The sequence below is a fragment of the Capricornis sumatraensis genome, chromosome 23 (assembly GCF_032405125.1).
Source record: "Capricornis sumatraensis isolate serow.1 chromosome 23, serow.2, whole genome shotgun sequence".
NCBI classification, from domain to species: domain Eukaryota; kingdom Metazoa; phylum Chordata; class Mammalia; order Artiodactyla; family Bovidae; genus Capricornis; species Capricornis sumatraensis.
Genome location: NC_091091.1, coordinates 14,675,834 through 14,688,448, shown reverse-complemented (window position 1 = coordinate 14,688,448; position 12,615 = coordinate 14,675,834).

Below are 12,615 nucleotides of genomic sequence, written 5' to 3'. Positions count from 1 at the left end.
GTGTTCCTTGATTCCCTGGAGAAGGAAATGGCACCCCACTCCAGTACTCTTGCCTTGAAAATCCCATGGACGGAGGAGCTTGGTGCAGGCTACTATCCATGGGGTTGCAAAGAGTCGGGCACGACTAAGCGACTTCACTTCACTTTCCTGCCGGGCGTGGTGCTTTCTGACAATGCTACCAAGCATGGACGTTTGTTTTTGGCTACACTGGGTCTTTGTTGTTTTGTGTGGGCTTTCTGTAATTGCAGCGAGTCGGGGCTACTCTGTTGAGGTGCACGGGTTTCTCGTTGCAATGGCTTCTCTTGTGGAGCAGAGTATAGGCTCGTGGGCTTCAGTAGTTGCAGCGCTCAGGCTCAGTAGTTGGGTTACACAGACTTAGTTGCCCCACAGCTTATGGAATCTTCCCTGACCAAGGTCAAGCCTGTGTCCTCTGCATTGGCAGGTGGATGCTTATCTACTGTGCCACCAGGGAAGTCCTCAGGCACGGACTCTTCACTCTCCATTCAAGGCAAGCTTGCTCCTACTTGCAGCCAACCTGTGGTTTCCCATTCCTGTCCTGCCGTCGTAAACCAGCTGCGCCTAACCTACCAAGCTGGGTGTGGAATGGAAGCCATCCTGGGCAAGGAGGCTGCAGGCTCCTATTGTTCTTACACAAAGTTGCAGCAAATTCCTCGGGACTTCCCTTGTGGCTCAGACAGTAAAAGCGTCTGCCTACAATGTGGAAGACCTGGGTTTGATTCCTGGGTCAGGAAGACCCCCTGGAGAAGGAAATGGCAACCCACTCCAGTACTCTTGCCTGGAGACTCCCATGGAGGGAGGAGCCTGGTAGGCTACAGTCCATGGGGTCGCAAAGAGTTGGATGTGACTGAACAACTTCAGTTTCAAACATCTCTTTGTTCTTTGCATTTGGTTGATCTCCATCCAGAGCCTTGAAATGGTTTGATTTTGATAATTTTCTCCATTTTTTTCCTTGTGTTTGGTGAGAAAATATTTGCCTACCTCTTCATACTGTCATAACCGAAAGTCTCATTTTTGCACATTTTAAAGGTTTTAATATCTGTGGTCAAACTTCTCTCCAAGAGGCTTCTCTTGCACCATGGGTGCGTGCTAAGTTGCTTCAGTCATGTCCGACTCATTGCGACCCCATGTACTATAGCCCGCCAGGCTCCTCTGTCCATGGGATTCTCTAAGCAAGAATACTGGAGTGAGTTGCCATGCCCTCCTCCAGGGGATCTTCCTGGCCCAGGGATTGAACCCACATCTCTTATGTCTCCTGCATTGAAAGGCAGGTTCTTTACTACTAGCGCCACCTGAGAAGCCCCACTTGTACCAGTTAGAGTCAAAAGCACAAGGAGACAGACTTGTATCTTTTATATTGGTCCTAGTTATCCAGACATTGCCTAACACTAAAGAGGGCTCCTTTGCTGGTTTTAGTAATAAAACTCATGCTCTTTAATGGCAGAATTGTTAGGCATTTGGTGTGTTTCAAAGCATGGTATGTAAGCAGAAATCAGGAGGTGTGACCTAAAGAGTTTCAAATAATTGTAAATAAATGAATATCCTTTGTGTCTTTCTTTGCTTCTCTTTCTTGATCTGTTGCTCTTCAGTTTCCATGGGAATATAGGTTTGGGAAGAAATCTAATCAGATTGGCTTATGCTGTTAGCTTAGAGAGAAGTGGCAGGTGGAAGAGTCAGGGTGTGAAAAATGGCATATCTGGCCCTAGTAAGCTTTGGTGAAATGAATTCAGATTTCACAAGACAAATAGATTTTGGTAGTTTAATGATATTTTAAAGATAAAACATGCATGATTTTTTTTTAAATTTTCAAACAGTATAAAAAAGTGCATATGCTAAAAAGTCTTTCTCTCAACTCTGTCCAATTCCCAATTCCCCACCATAGTGGCAATCACTATTAGCAGTTGTTAGCATTTTCTTCAAGACATATTCTATGTAGATTCAAAGGAGAGAGTATGTGAAAGAGAATCAGAGATCCCCTTTTACACAAAAGGTAACTTTTTTTGCTCAGTAATATATTTTGGAGATTATTCCATATCAAGTATTATTGAGCTTTCATTTAATTTTTTTAGGTTTGTTAATCTTGAATTTTGGAACAATTTCAGGTTTAAAAATAAAACTGTATATAGTACAAGAATTCCTACATAACCTTTCTACAGCTTCCCTGAATGTTAGTTAAATCTATAACTACAAGACAATGATCAAAACCAGGAAATGAGTATTGTTGCAATATTACTAGTAATCTTCTGACCTTATTCACATATCTCTGATTATCTCACTAATGATCTTTTTCTGGCCCAGGATCAAATCTAGGATACTGTATTTAGTTTTCATGTTTCCTTGCATTTTTCTGGTCTTGGAGAGTTTCTCAGTTTTGTTTTCTGGTTTTCTCTTTCATGACCTTGACACCTTTGAAGAGCACTGTCCAGTGATTTAGAGAATATTTCTCAGTTGGGGCTTACAAGATGTTTCGTTACGGCTAAATTCAGGTTCTGCATTTAACAGACTGCCACGAAAGTGATGTGTTCTTGTTTTTGCTCCGTACTGAGAGGCATATGATGCTGTATTACATTACCAGTGATGTTGACTTTGAACAGTTAGTTGAGATGTCTGTCTTATTTCTCCACTGTAAAGTTTGCGTTTTGCCTTTTGCAGTTAATATGTATCTTAGGAGAGCTACTTTGAGACAGTGTAAACATGCTGTTTTTATCATACATTTGCCCATGATTATGGCATTCGTCAGCGATCCTTGTTTGTAACAGTTATTACTATGTTATTTGCCAAGTGGTGATTTTCTATATTTCAGTCTTCCTTGTACTTGAATTTAGTTGAAATTCTACTCTAAGGAAGAATTTTCCCTTTTCCTATATTTTAAAGCTTATTCAACTATTTATATCATCAAGGGCTTATTCATTTTACCGTGGTCAATAATTCATCATTGTCATTATTTTGATACTCAAACTATAACAGACTGGGCCATTAGGAGCTCTTCCACGTTGCCTCCTGACTGATTCTTTGTTCTAAGTCCCCTAATAATTTTGAATAATAATTAGAATAACTTAAATTTACACTTCATTCTTTCTAAAGCAATTTCATATTTATTGTCATATGATCTTTATGATGAGGCTTTTTATTATTTCTGCAAAAAATGGAATTCATTGTTTGCCCAACCAAGCCTCGTCAAGGACAGATCTGCATATACCTACCCCCAACCACAGTCCCAGACCAGAGGTGGATATCTTACTCAAACAGCCAACTCAAAGGCCAGCTAATGGCTTGTTACTTATTATATCCTTGCCCTGACAGATATGAAATGATCAACCCAATGTCTTCTCTTGGAGTTGATTTAAGAGATTGGAAAGTCAGAGTCAGTTGTTGGGCACGCAGACAGGAAAGAAGAGAGGAGGACACAGTGAGAACTTGCAGAAGCCGTCCAAGAGACACGGCCATACTGCCCCGAGAGAGACGGGCAGAGAGGTTCCCGTGAAGCCCTGCGGCACCTCTTGTCCTGGGCTTGGCTTCTGTGTCAGCTCTCCCCCTTCCCACCCAGCATCAGCACAGACGCTTTTTACCTGGGTTGCCCTGAGTCAGCTTCGATATTTTGTACCCAGAAGACCATGGGTAGAATAATCCCCATTAGAAAGTGGAAAGCCAGGGTCGAGATGTGAAGCATCTTGCCCCGATTCCTGCAGCTGACTGGCTACAGAACTAGAAACCGAGTCCCTACCTGCTGCTCCATTCTCACCAGATTTCCAAAACGACTTTCAAGGGAGGTATTTTAGAGGATACTTTTAAAGTTCTGGTTATGTTTCTCTAGCCCAGAATAGCATAAGGAAGCAAGAAAGGGATGGTGGCCCACGCTCGCCTGAGGAATTTCCCTCAACTAAGTCTCAGTATAAATGTTCTTCTCTCCCAAAGGGAACCAGGGGTCACATTGATTATCAAAGGTCAAAGAAAGAAATTTGGTTTTAGAGATTTGATAGGTCCGAAATAATTCAATACTGGTGATCTGGCCAGAGAAATGTTTTGACTTTTAGTATTTCCAAAGCTTGTCTCCCTAAATAGGATCAAAGGCAATGGAACCTGGTTCCTGCCAGCCAGCCCTGTTGCTTGTGGGTCAGGGGCAGGCTGCAATGAGGTATATCTTCATGTCCTAGGGCATGGCGTGAGCTGCAGTTCACCTCTTCCAGCTTCCCACATAGGATCAAGGAGCACCATTCCACAACAAAACAGACAAAAAAAGAGATGACAGTAGCAAGTCATGGGCCCAAAGAGGTTCTGAACCCTTAATAATCATCACCAGCCCCATCCATACTAAGGAAAAAGTACAGCCTATGCAAGTCTCTTTGATATTGGGCTGGAGTGTGCTTAATAAATCAGGCCTCCCTAAACCATGCTGGCAGGTTTTGTCCAGGACCTATTTCCCCAACAATATTATTATTTGTTGTTTCCCCAACATTATTATTCCCTAACATTACTATTTCCCAAAAAACACAGGGGCCCAACTAGTAAGAGGGGGCTCTGGGTTTGGATCTTTAAATCTTAAACTATCACCCTGTATTTATTGTCCAGGAACCAGTCAGGGCACTATCAAAGCTACCTGCCTTCATTTTAGGAAGCGGAGGTAAGCTGGGTGGTGATAGAACCTTTCTCTTCAATCCTTTTCCTTTACTTATAATGATTTCACAGTTTTTGTACATATTTGTGTACATACACATATTGTAGCCTACTTCTTCCCTAACACCACATCATTAACATTTTCTCACATCAAAACTTGTCATAAATGCTCTTTCTAACGGCCACAGCCCCCAGAGGTTGTGCTTTCCTCCTTGATTCCCTCCTCTCTCAGTGACTCAGAATGTTCCTCTGTTAGCACTTGGATAGGTTTTCCCCACTGTTTTATTCTGAAATATCAATATATAGAAAAGTTCAAATAACACTAATGAATGGTTTCACAAACAATCCAAGGTGAGCTCTCTTGTGACTACTTCCCAGGCCAAGAATCAGATGAAAGCCAGTCCCCAGAGCCCCCTGTGTGCTCCCTCCTTCCTCCAGATGTTCAGCTACAATACTCTTAAAGGTCAGTGAAATAATGTTGTTCATGGTCTAAGGACTTTGCACCAAATTAGAGGAGCAACCTTTGTTCAAAAAGGGACATCTCCTTTTCTTAGCCTTTGGATATAGCTCAGAGGCATCTGACTCTCCAGAATTTGTGGAAAATTGCACATTTCTTGCTGCTGCTAAGTTGCTGCTGCTGCGAAGTCACTTCAGTCATGTCAGACTCTGTGCAACCCCATAGACGGCAGCCCACCAGGCTCCCCCATCCCTGAGATTCTCCAGGCAGGAACACTGGAGTGGGTTGCCATTTCCTTCTCCAATGCGTGAAAGTGAAAGTGAAGTCGCTCAGTCGTGTCCGACTCTTTGAGACCCCGTGGACTTCAGCCCACCAAAGCTCCTCCACCCATGGGATTTTCCAGGCAAGAGTACCGGAGTGGGGTGCCATTGCCTTCTTTGCCATAATTTAAACACCACAACTTTGCCCTAATACTCTTGTTCAGATTACTGGCTTTCAAGCCATTTCTGATGATCATTGCCAGATGCCTCGATCTGCTTGTCCTGCATTCTGATCTAGCATCCCTGTCCCTATAAATGGTTTCCTTTCATGTTTTACCCTGACTTTTCCAATCTCCCCGGTGCTCTTTCTTCCGGACCATCTCCTCATGTCTAATGACCTCTGTCCTGGAATCTCTGTCAGGCAGTTCTCCCTTCTTTGGTAATGTAGACATTAACCCACTTCAACATCCACTAATTAAACTCTTTTTTTCCTGCCCCAGCCAGATAGGAATACTCTCAAAGTCATGTGGAGGGGATTTCAGGCATCTTTGTCATGCTTCCCTACTCCTGTATTTACCTCCTACCTGGAAAAATGAGGCTCTGGTCTGAAAACCGCTGGGTGTTATTCCTTCCTGAAAACCTTTTGATCTTTCAGTGCATTTTGTTATGGCTTTAAAACTCCTGGGAGTGTAAGCATCATATGTGTCCCACCCCCCACCCCCGCTCAGTGCCATTAGAGGGAGCAAACGCTGACCCCAATGTGCTGATAGAGGGGTTCCTGCTGCCCCAGCTCCTCAGACAGGACACGCATAGTAAATGTCAGAGAAAAAGCTGAGTGAGATAACTGCAAAAACCGTATAGCATAAACCAAAGGTATGAGGGACAGGGTAAAAGTAACAAGATTTTAGAGATAGGAAGTAAAAACAAAATCTGTGAACACTTTAGCGACACAACCTAGGATGTCTCTACTGGAGGTGTACTGACATTGGTCCCCTCTGGTTCCCTGAGTCCACCCTTGCTTCTGACTCTCCTTCAGTCAAGTGATCTTTAGGCTGTGGTTGGTTGAGGGTCTATCCTCAGTAACTGATTATTTGGAAACATTGTCCAAATCAGAGTCATTCTTATTCCTGGCAACTTTTCAGCATCTTTTCCTTATTCTCGCTCTGGCCCCAGCTTTTCTCTCCCATACTGCCTCTTCTCTCATTTGGTTCAGAGTTCATGGGAGAGAATTCTCTGGACAGGATGTTTAAGAGTCACCACCAGAGTTTTAAGAAATGTTAGATTTGGTTACAAGTGACAGAAGCCCAATCCAAACTGGCTTAAGCAATAACAGGAATATATTAACTCTGAAAAGTCCAGGGGAATTTCAGAATCCAGGGCCACTCGATTTAGAGGTTCCAACAAGATGATTTGGGCAGTCTGTACCTCTCAGCTCTGCCAGCCTTTGGGTTGGCTCCATTATAAGAACCAGGGGGCATTTCTAGAAGACTGTGGAATAAATCCTAAAGGAGGGAGGGGAAAAAAGCCATAGGTGCCTGCTGCATAGGCTTAGGAGCAATAAGCATATCCTAGCAGAGTGATTTCCAAACAGGGTAATCTGATTATCAGATCCATCTGGTCTCTTGTGTGTGTGTGTGTGTGTGCGTGTGTGTGTGTGTGTTTTAGATGCAGAGACCCACTGAGTTAGAATATCTGGGTGTGGGGTTTTACATTTATCTACCTTCCCCGTTGACAGATTTGTAGCTAGGTTGAGAATTACTGCTGCAACACTTAACTGTGCTTCAGGACCAAGGATAGCGGCCCATGTGTCTTTCTATTACCAGGATCAGCGTGGGCTGGCTCTACTCTTGCAAGGGACACCTGGGTAGAAAGAGGGACAGGGCTCCAGAAAGGAGGGGTGGGGGAGTCTCCAAAGAGGCCTCTCCTGTATAAGTGCCTCGTCAAGGCAATCCCAGATGAAGGAATGTGAAGCTGCCCTTCTTTGCCATTCCAGTGCTTGCATCCTGCTTTTTCTGTCCCAGAGCCTTTGTGCTGGCAAAGCCAAGTGCTTCCTTGGCCTTTGACACCTGCATCTAAGGCCCTTATTATTCCTTTTGTATGGCAGCAAATCTATAGCAGTTTCCTGTGAAAGGGGCACCACTGAGAATTGGAATGCAGCTGCTGTCTTAACATTCCATCTTTGTCCATAAAGTTGTGTAAGAGGGGGAAAAGATTTTCTTTTTAACTTTCATTGGCTTTAAAAGACCAATGATGTTACAGATGTCATCAGCTCCAAGAAATCTGTTCTAGAGTGATAAACCGTGTCCTGCTGCCAACAGTACTGTCTGCCTGTCCACATGTCTCTTGAGGATGGATAGGAGGAGGCAGACTGATGGAGAGCATCCTGAGCTGGAACCCTGGGGATGACTTTTATGGCTCTCCTAGAGTCCATTCTTCTTCCTTCTCTGAGCAACACCCCAGATTTCCTTTGGAAGAATCACCTCTTCCCCAAGGGAAAGTTGATCAGAGATGAGGTGTTCTTTAGGTGGTCTGCCCACTGCTTCCAGGACTGTAGCATGCACAGATACAGGGAATCTCTTGAAAAGCAGATCCAGATTTGGAAGGTCCAGAATGAGGCCTGAAACACTGCATTTCTTACAAGTTCTCAGATGTTGAAGCTGCTGGCCCATTGGCCTATTCTCAAGCACTCAGCCATCGAATGTTCCAGATGCCAGAACCAGAACCTGAGTATTGAAGAACTTGGACTTGCTTCCTGCCCCTGCCTCATGTTACCTGCAAAATCCTTCCTGTTTCTGGTCCAGGCTCTCTAGCCACCCCTCCCACCCTGTGAGCTCCAAACATCCCTGCATCCAAATCCTCTTTACTTCTGGCAGCCTTGGTTTCTGAGAGATGCCAACCGGAAACCCTACACAATGTGGTCTTTGAGCCTCAGTTTTCTAAGCTATAGAAGAGGGACGCTAATCTCTAGTGAGAAGGTATTCATGATATTAAAGTAACCAAGATTCAGGCCCCACCCTGAGTGAGATGCTGCTAGTCCCCCAGAGCCCCTGAGCAGAAGCCCCGCCAGGGACCCTCAGGGCTCTTCCCTCACAGCAGCCACTGCTTAGGTCCAGTGGCATTTAGGATGCAAGAACAAAGGAAGCTATTAAAACTTTCAGCTAAGAGATTGATTTTTCTAATTACCAGTTAATGTCATCCCTTCTGGGCCTCAGAAGGCCTGTTTATTCTTATTTAAAATGCAAGATTGTCTCATGTAACTAGCTTAATGTAAAAGTCTTCACAGCCTAAAATACACTTTAATTAACTGACCTGTCAGGTAGAGTAAGTATCATTAAGTGGTAATGATATAATTTTTCTTAACCACTAATTACTAACTAAATACTGTTTTCTCAGTTTACTCTGTTTTTTGCTTTCTTGAGAATGATGATAATTAAAATGATAGTGACCATTTATTAGTCTTATCGATGATAAAAATTAAGAACCAATATTTAATGAGTACTTAGGTGTGCCAAGCAATAAGATAAGCATTGTATGTGTGAACTCAGTCACTAAATCATGGCTGACTCTTTGGAGACCCCCTGGACTGTAGCCCTCCAGGCTCCTCTGACCATGGGATTGTCCAGATAAGAATACTGGAACAGAAGCTACTTCCTTCTCCAGGGGATCTTCCTGACTCAGGGATGGAATCTGAGTCTCTCTCGTCTCCTGCACTGGCAGGTGGATTTACCGCTAAGCCACCTGGGAAGCCCCCTATGATATTACAGAGTGTTATAACTCTCACTTTAGAGCTGAAGGAATTGAGGTACAAAGGAGTTTGGTAACTTGCTCAAGATACAAAGTCGTGGAATTGGAACTGGTATCACTCCAGGCAGAATTTATCCTGGTAACCACTGTACCAGACTTGAGAATGCTTGCACAAATGTGTAAAAAGGAAACAGCCGAAATGGATTGGGCACATAGGACTGGAATATCCAATACCGTTGAACACTATGCAAATAGTAAATAGCCAAGACAGAGTTACATGAATAGACATGGGGAAAAGCCCAAGATGTATTGTTTGTGAAAGATGGTGTGTTACAGAATAGGCTTATTATATTGAAAACAAAAGTCAAATAGATGTCTTACTGTGCACATGCTCAGTCGCTCAGTCATGTCCACCTCTTTGTGACCCCCTGAACTGGAGCTCTCCTGCCCATGGGACTTTCCAGCAAGAACACTGGAGTAAGTTGCCATTTCTTCCTCCAGGGGGTCTTCCTGACCCAGGAAAGGAAACTGCCTCTCTTGGATTAACAGGCAGATTCTTGACCACTGTGCCACCCGGGCAGCCTGATGTCTTAATATCTATGGAGAAAAACAGGAAGATGTATAAAGCACATCTAAAAAGGAAGATACACACCAAACTAATTCTAAAAATTAGAATGTGGAAGGGAGAAAATTTTCACTTTAAATTTTGACATGCATCTTTATCAACTGAAAATTTTTACAGCAAGCACATAATATTTAGGACATTAAGAAAACAGAAAAAAAAATTGCTCTATAGAAAAAAACCGTTAACACTTTTAGCAAAGGAATGGATTAATTTTATAAGGTGAAAAACACACAAAAAATATACGTTTTATAAAAGGATTTTCCCTTGGTAAGGAAATGGAGAAATCCATAGCATCTTATCATTAGAATCCTAGTTGCAATTTTCCCCTGTAACACAATTCCTTACTCCCAGTATTAGTTATTCAGAAGGTGGTACTTCATTTCCTAAAAACCACCCTACAGTTGAGATGCACTGTGCTGGGTGTTTAGGGATTGGCTGCTTTTTCAATTGGAATCTTTCACTGGAGCCTGGACTTCAAAACACAACAATCAAAACAAAGGGAAACAAAATCCCCTAAGACTGAGATATGATTTTTCCTGGTTTACACATAGTTGATGGTACCCGAGGAATGCTCAGCAAAACATAGTTATCAGTCTTAAATACTCCTCTGAGTTAATTTTTAAAGAGATGATGGAAAGATTAAAAAATGGAGAGATGCTAGTTACAAGTGGGAAACAGGGTTGAGAGTATGCTTTATTGATCTAAAACAAATGGACCACAGGTTATTTCTCCAGCAAAAATGGGTTTGAGGTCAGGAAAGAATTGTAATTTGGGGTCAGCAACCAAGTGCAAGTGCCCCCACAACAGCAGAAAGAGAAGCTTTTCCAGAAGAGTGAGTAGGAGGGCTGTGTAAAGAGCCCACGGCCTCTCACTGGCTGAGTTGTTGCCGGGAAACAAGGGACGAGATTCCTTCTTCCTGTTGATCCCTGATATCATCCAGATCATGAGAGCTCACCATTCTGGTCTCCTTACTCTATTTTGTTTAAGTTTTCTGGTTATTTATTTGTTTGTTTGTTTACAGATTCGATTGAAGTGTTTACAACAAACACATGATATTTAGAAAATTAGGAAAGAAACAGGACAGGGCAGACTTTAACTTCTTATTTTGTCCTTTTATGTTTGATTTTTTATAAATCATAGCATACAATACTGTTATAAGACTTTATTTTTATTTTAAAAATGATATATTGTTCATGTTGTGTTTCTTAAATGTGTAGAATTGGGGGAATTTTCTTAGACCATTTCTAAGTTGACATAACGAAGTGTTTTCTGATTGAAAAAAATGGAATTTGGCTATTTCTACAATCCTTCACATTTTTAGACAGTGATTACCTTCCACAGGATGTGTCAGATTTGTGAATTTCCAAAGACAGCCAAACAATGGTGGAAAGAGTAGAATGCGAAAGAATTTCCTCCTGGCGCTCCTATGTTCAGAACTGAGGAAACCTATACTAGTGCCTGGTAAATATGCATGTTAAGGAGTACATTCTCCACGTGACAGTTTTGGCAGAATTGTAACTACATAAAGGACTGGATAAGCACTTTGAACTGGGGTCCTAGGAAAAGTCAGTTCTCTGAGAGCAGGGCCCTCTGTACTGATCTGTGTAGCCCCAGTCACCTGGTCTGGAGCTCGTCCATCACAAAGAATGAAGGGTAAATAGGTATCACGTACAAAATCTACCCACCGTGCCGACTCCCAGACAGACTTGACTCCTCATCTTGACGCAACTGTTTTTTAGTTTCTTGGTCTTGGCTGAGTTATTTCACTGGACTTAGCCCCCATTTCCTGCCCTATAAAATGGGCATAATCATAATTATACTTAGTTCTCAGGACTTTGTAAAGATTTAATGAGGTAATGTGTGTAAATTGCTTAGTGGAGTGCCTTGCACATGGTTAGCAATCAATAGATGGTAGCTTTAAAATTGTTTTTCTCCTTTAGACTTCCAAGTTTTGTTTTATTAAAAAAAAAATTTTTTTTTTTGGCCACTCTGAATAGGTTGCAGGGTCTTAGTTCCCTGACTAGGGATTGAACCTGTATCTCCCCTCACAGTGGAAGCACAGCATCCTAACCACTGGACCACCAGGGAATTCCCTAGACTTCTAGTTTAAGGTTGAGAATAGAAGAACTTTTTAGCCTTTCCAACTCTTGGAAATCACTCCAGAACCAAACAAAAGCAAACCAGTGAGGGATAAAAACAAACTATATCTTTGATGAAATTGTAAATCCCAACTACTCCTGTGAAAAAGCAGATAATGGAGTGGGAACTAACCAAGTAGAGGGAAGGTGAAAGTACAACTCCCCAGAGAAGAGAGAACTGATGAGGCTGGGAGTCATAACACCTCAGAAGGCGGGGTGAAGGCAAGCTCGTCTGAGTTTTCTCAAAGAGCATTTAGACAAAACCACCTCCAGCAATCAAGCAGGACTCACTCCTTCGCTCCCACAGGATACCAGAGGTGTATTCTTTGGAGAAATTGAAACTGAGACGTTCAGAACTTAAGAGCAGTAAGCGCGGGGACGGCAGCAGTTGCGGGCTAGACTGGAAATGAGAGCAGCTGAGGACCGCCTACTGTTGCTGGTCATGGAGAGCCTCGTCCCCCTGCCGAGAACACCTGCGGCTTGCCTGTTCACCCCTGACAGTAGGTGGCAGGGCTGTTTGGGGAGAACGCTGAGTGGCTTGAAAACGCTGCCTGGAATATTAGATTGGATTATTTGTCCCTGGTGGCTCAGATGGTAAAGAATCCACCTGCAATGCACCTGGATTTATCCCTGGGTTGGGAAGATCCCCTGGAGGAGGGCATGGCAACCTACTCCAGTATTCTTGCCTGGAGAATCCCAGGGACAGAGGTCATCCCCCCAGGAAAAGCTGGCTCTCTATCTTTTCACTACACTGTGAAG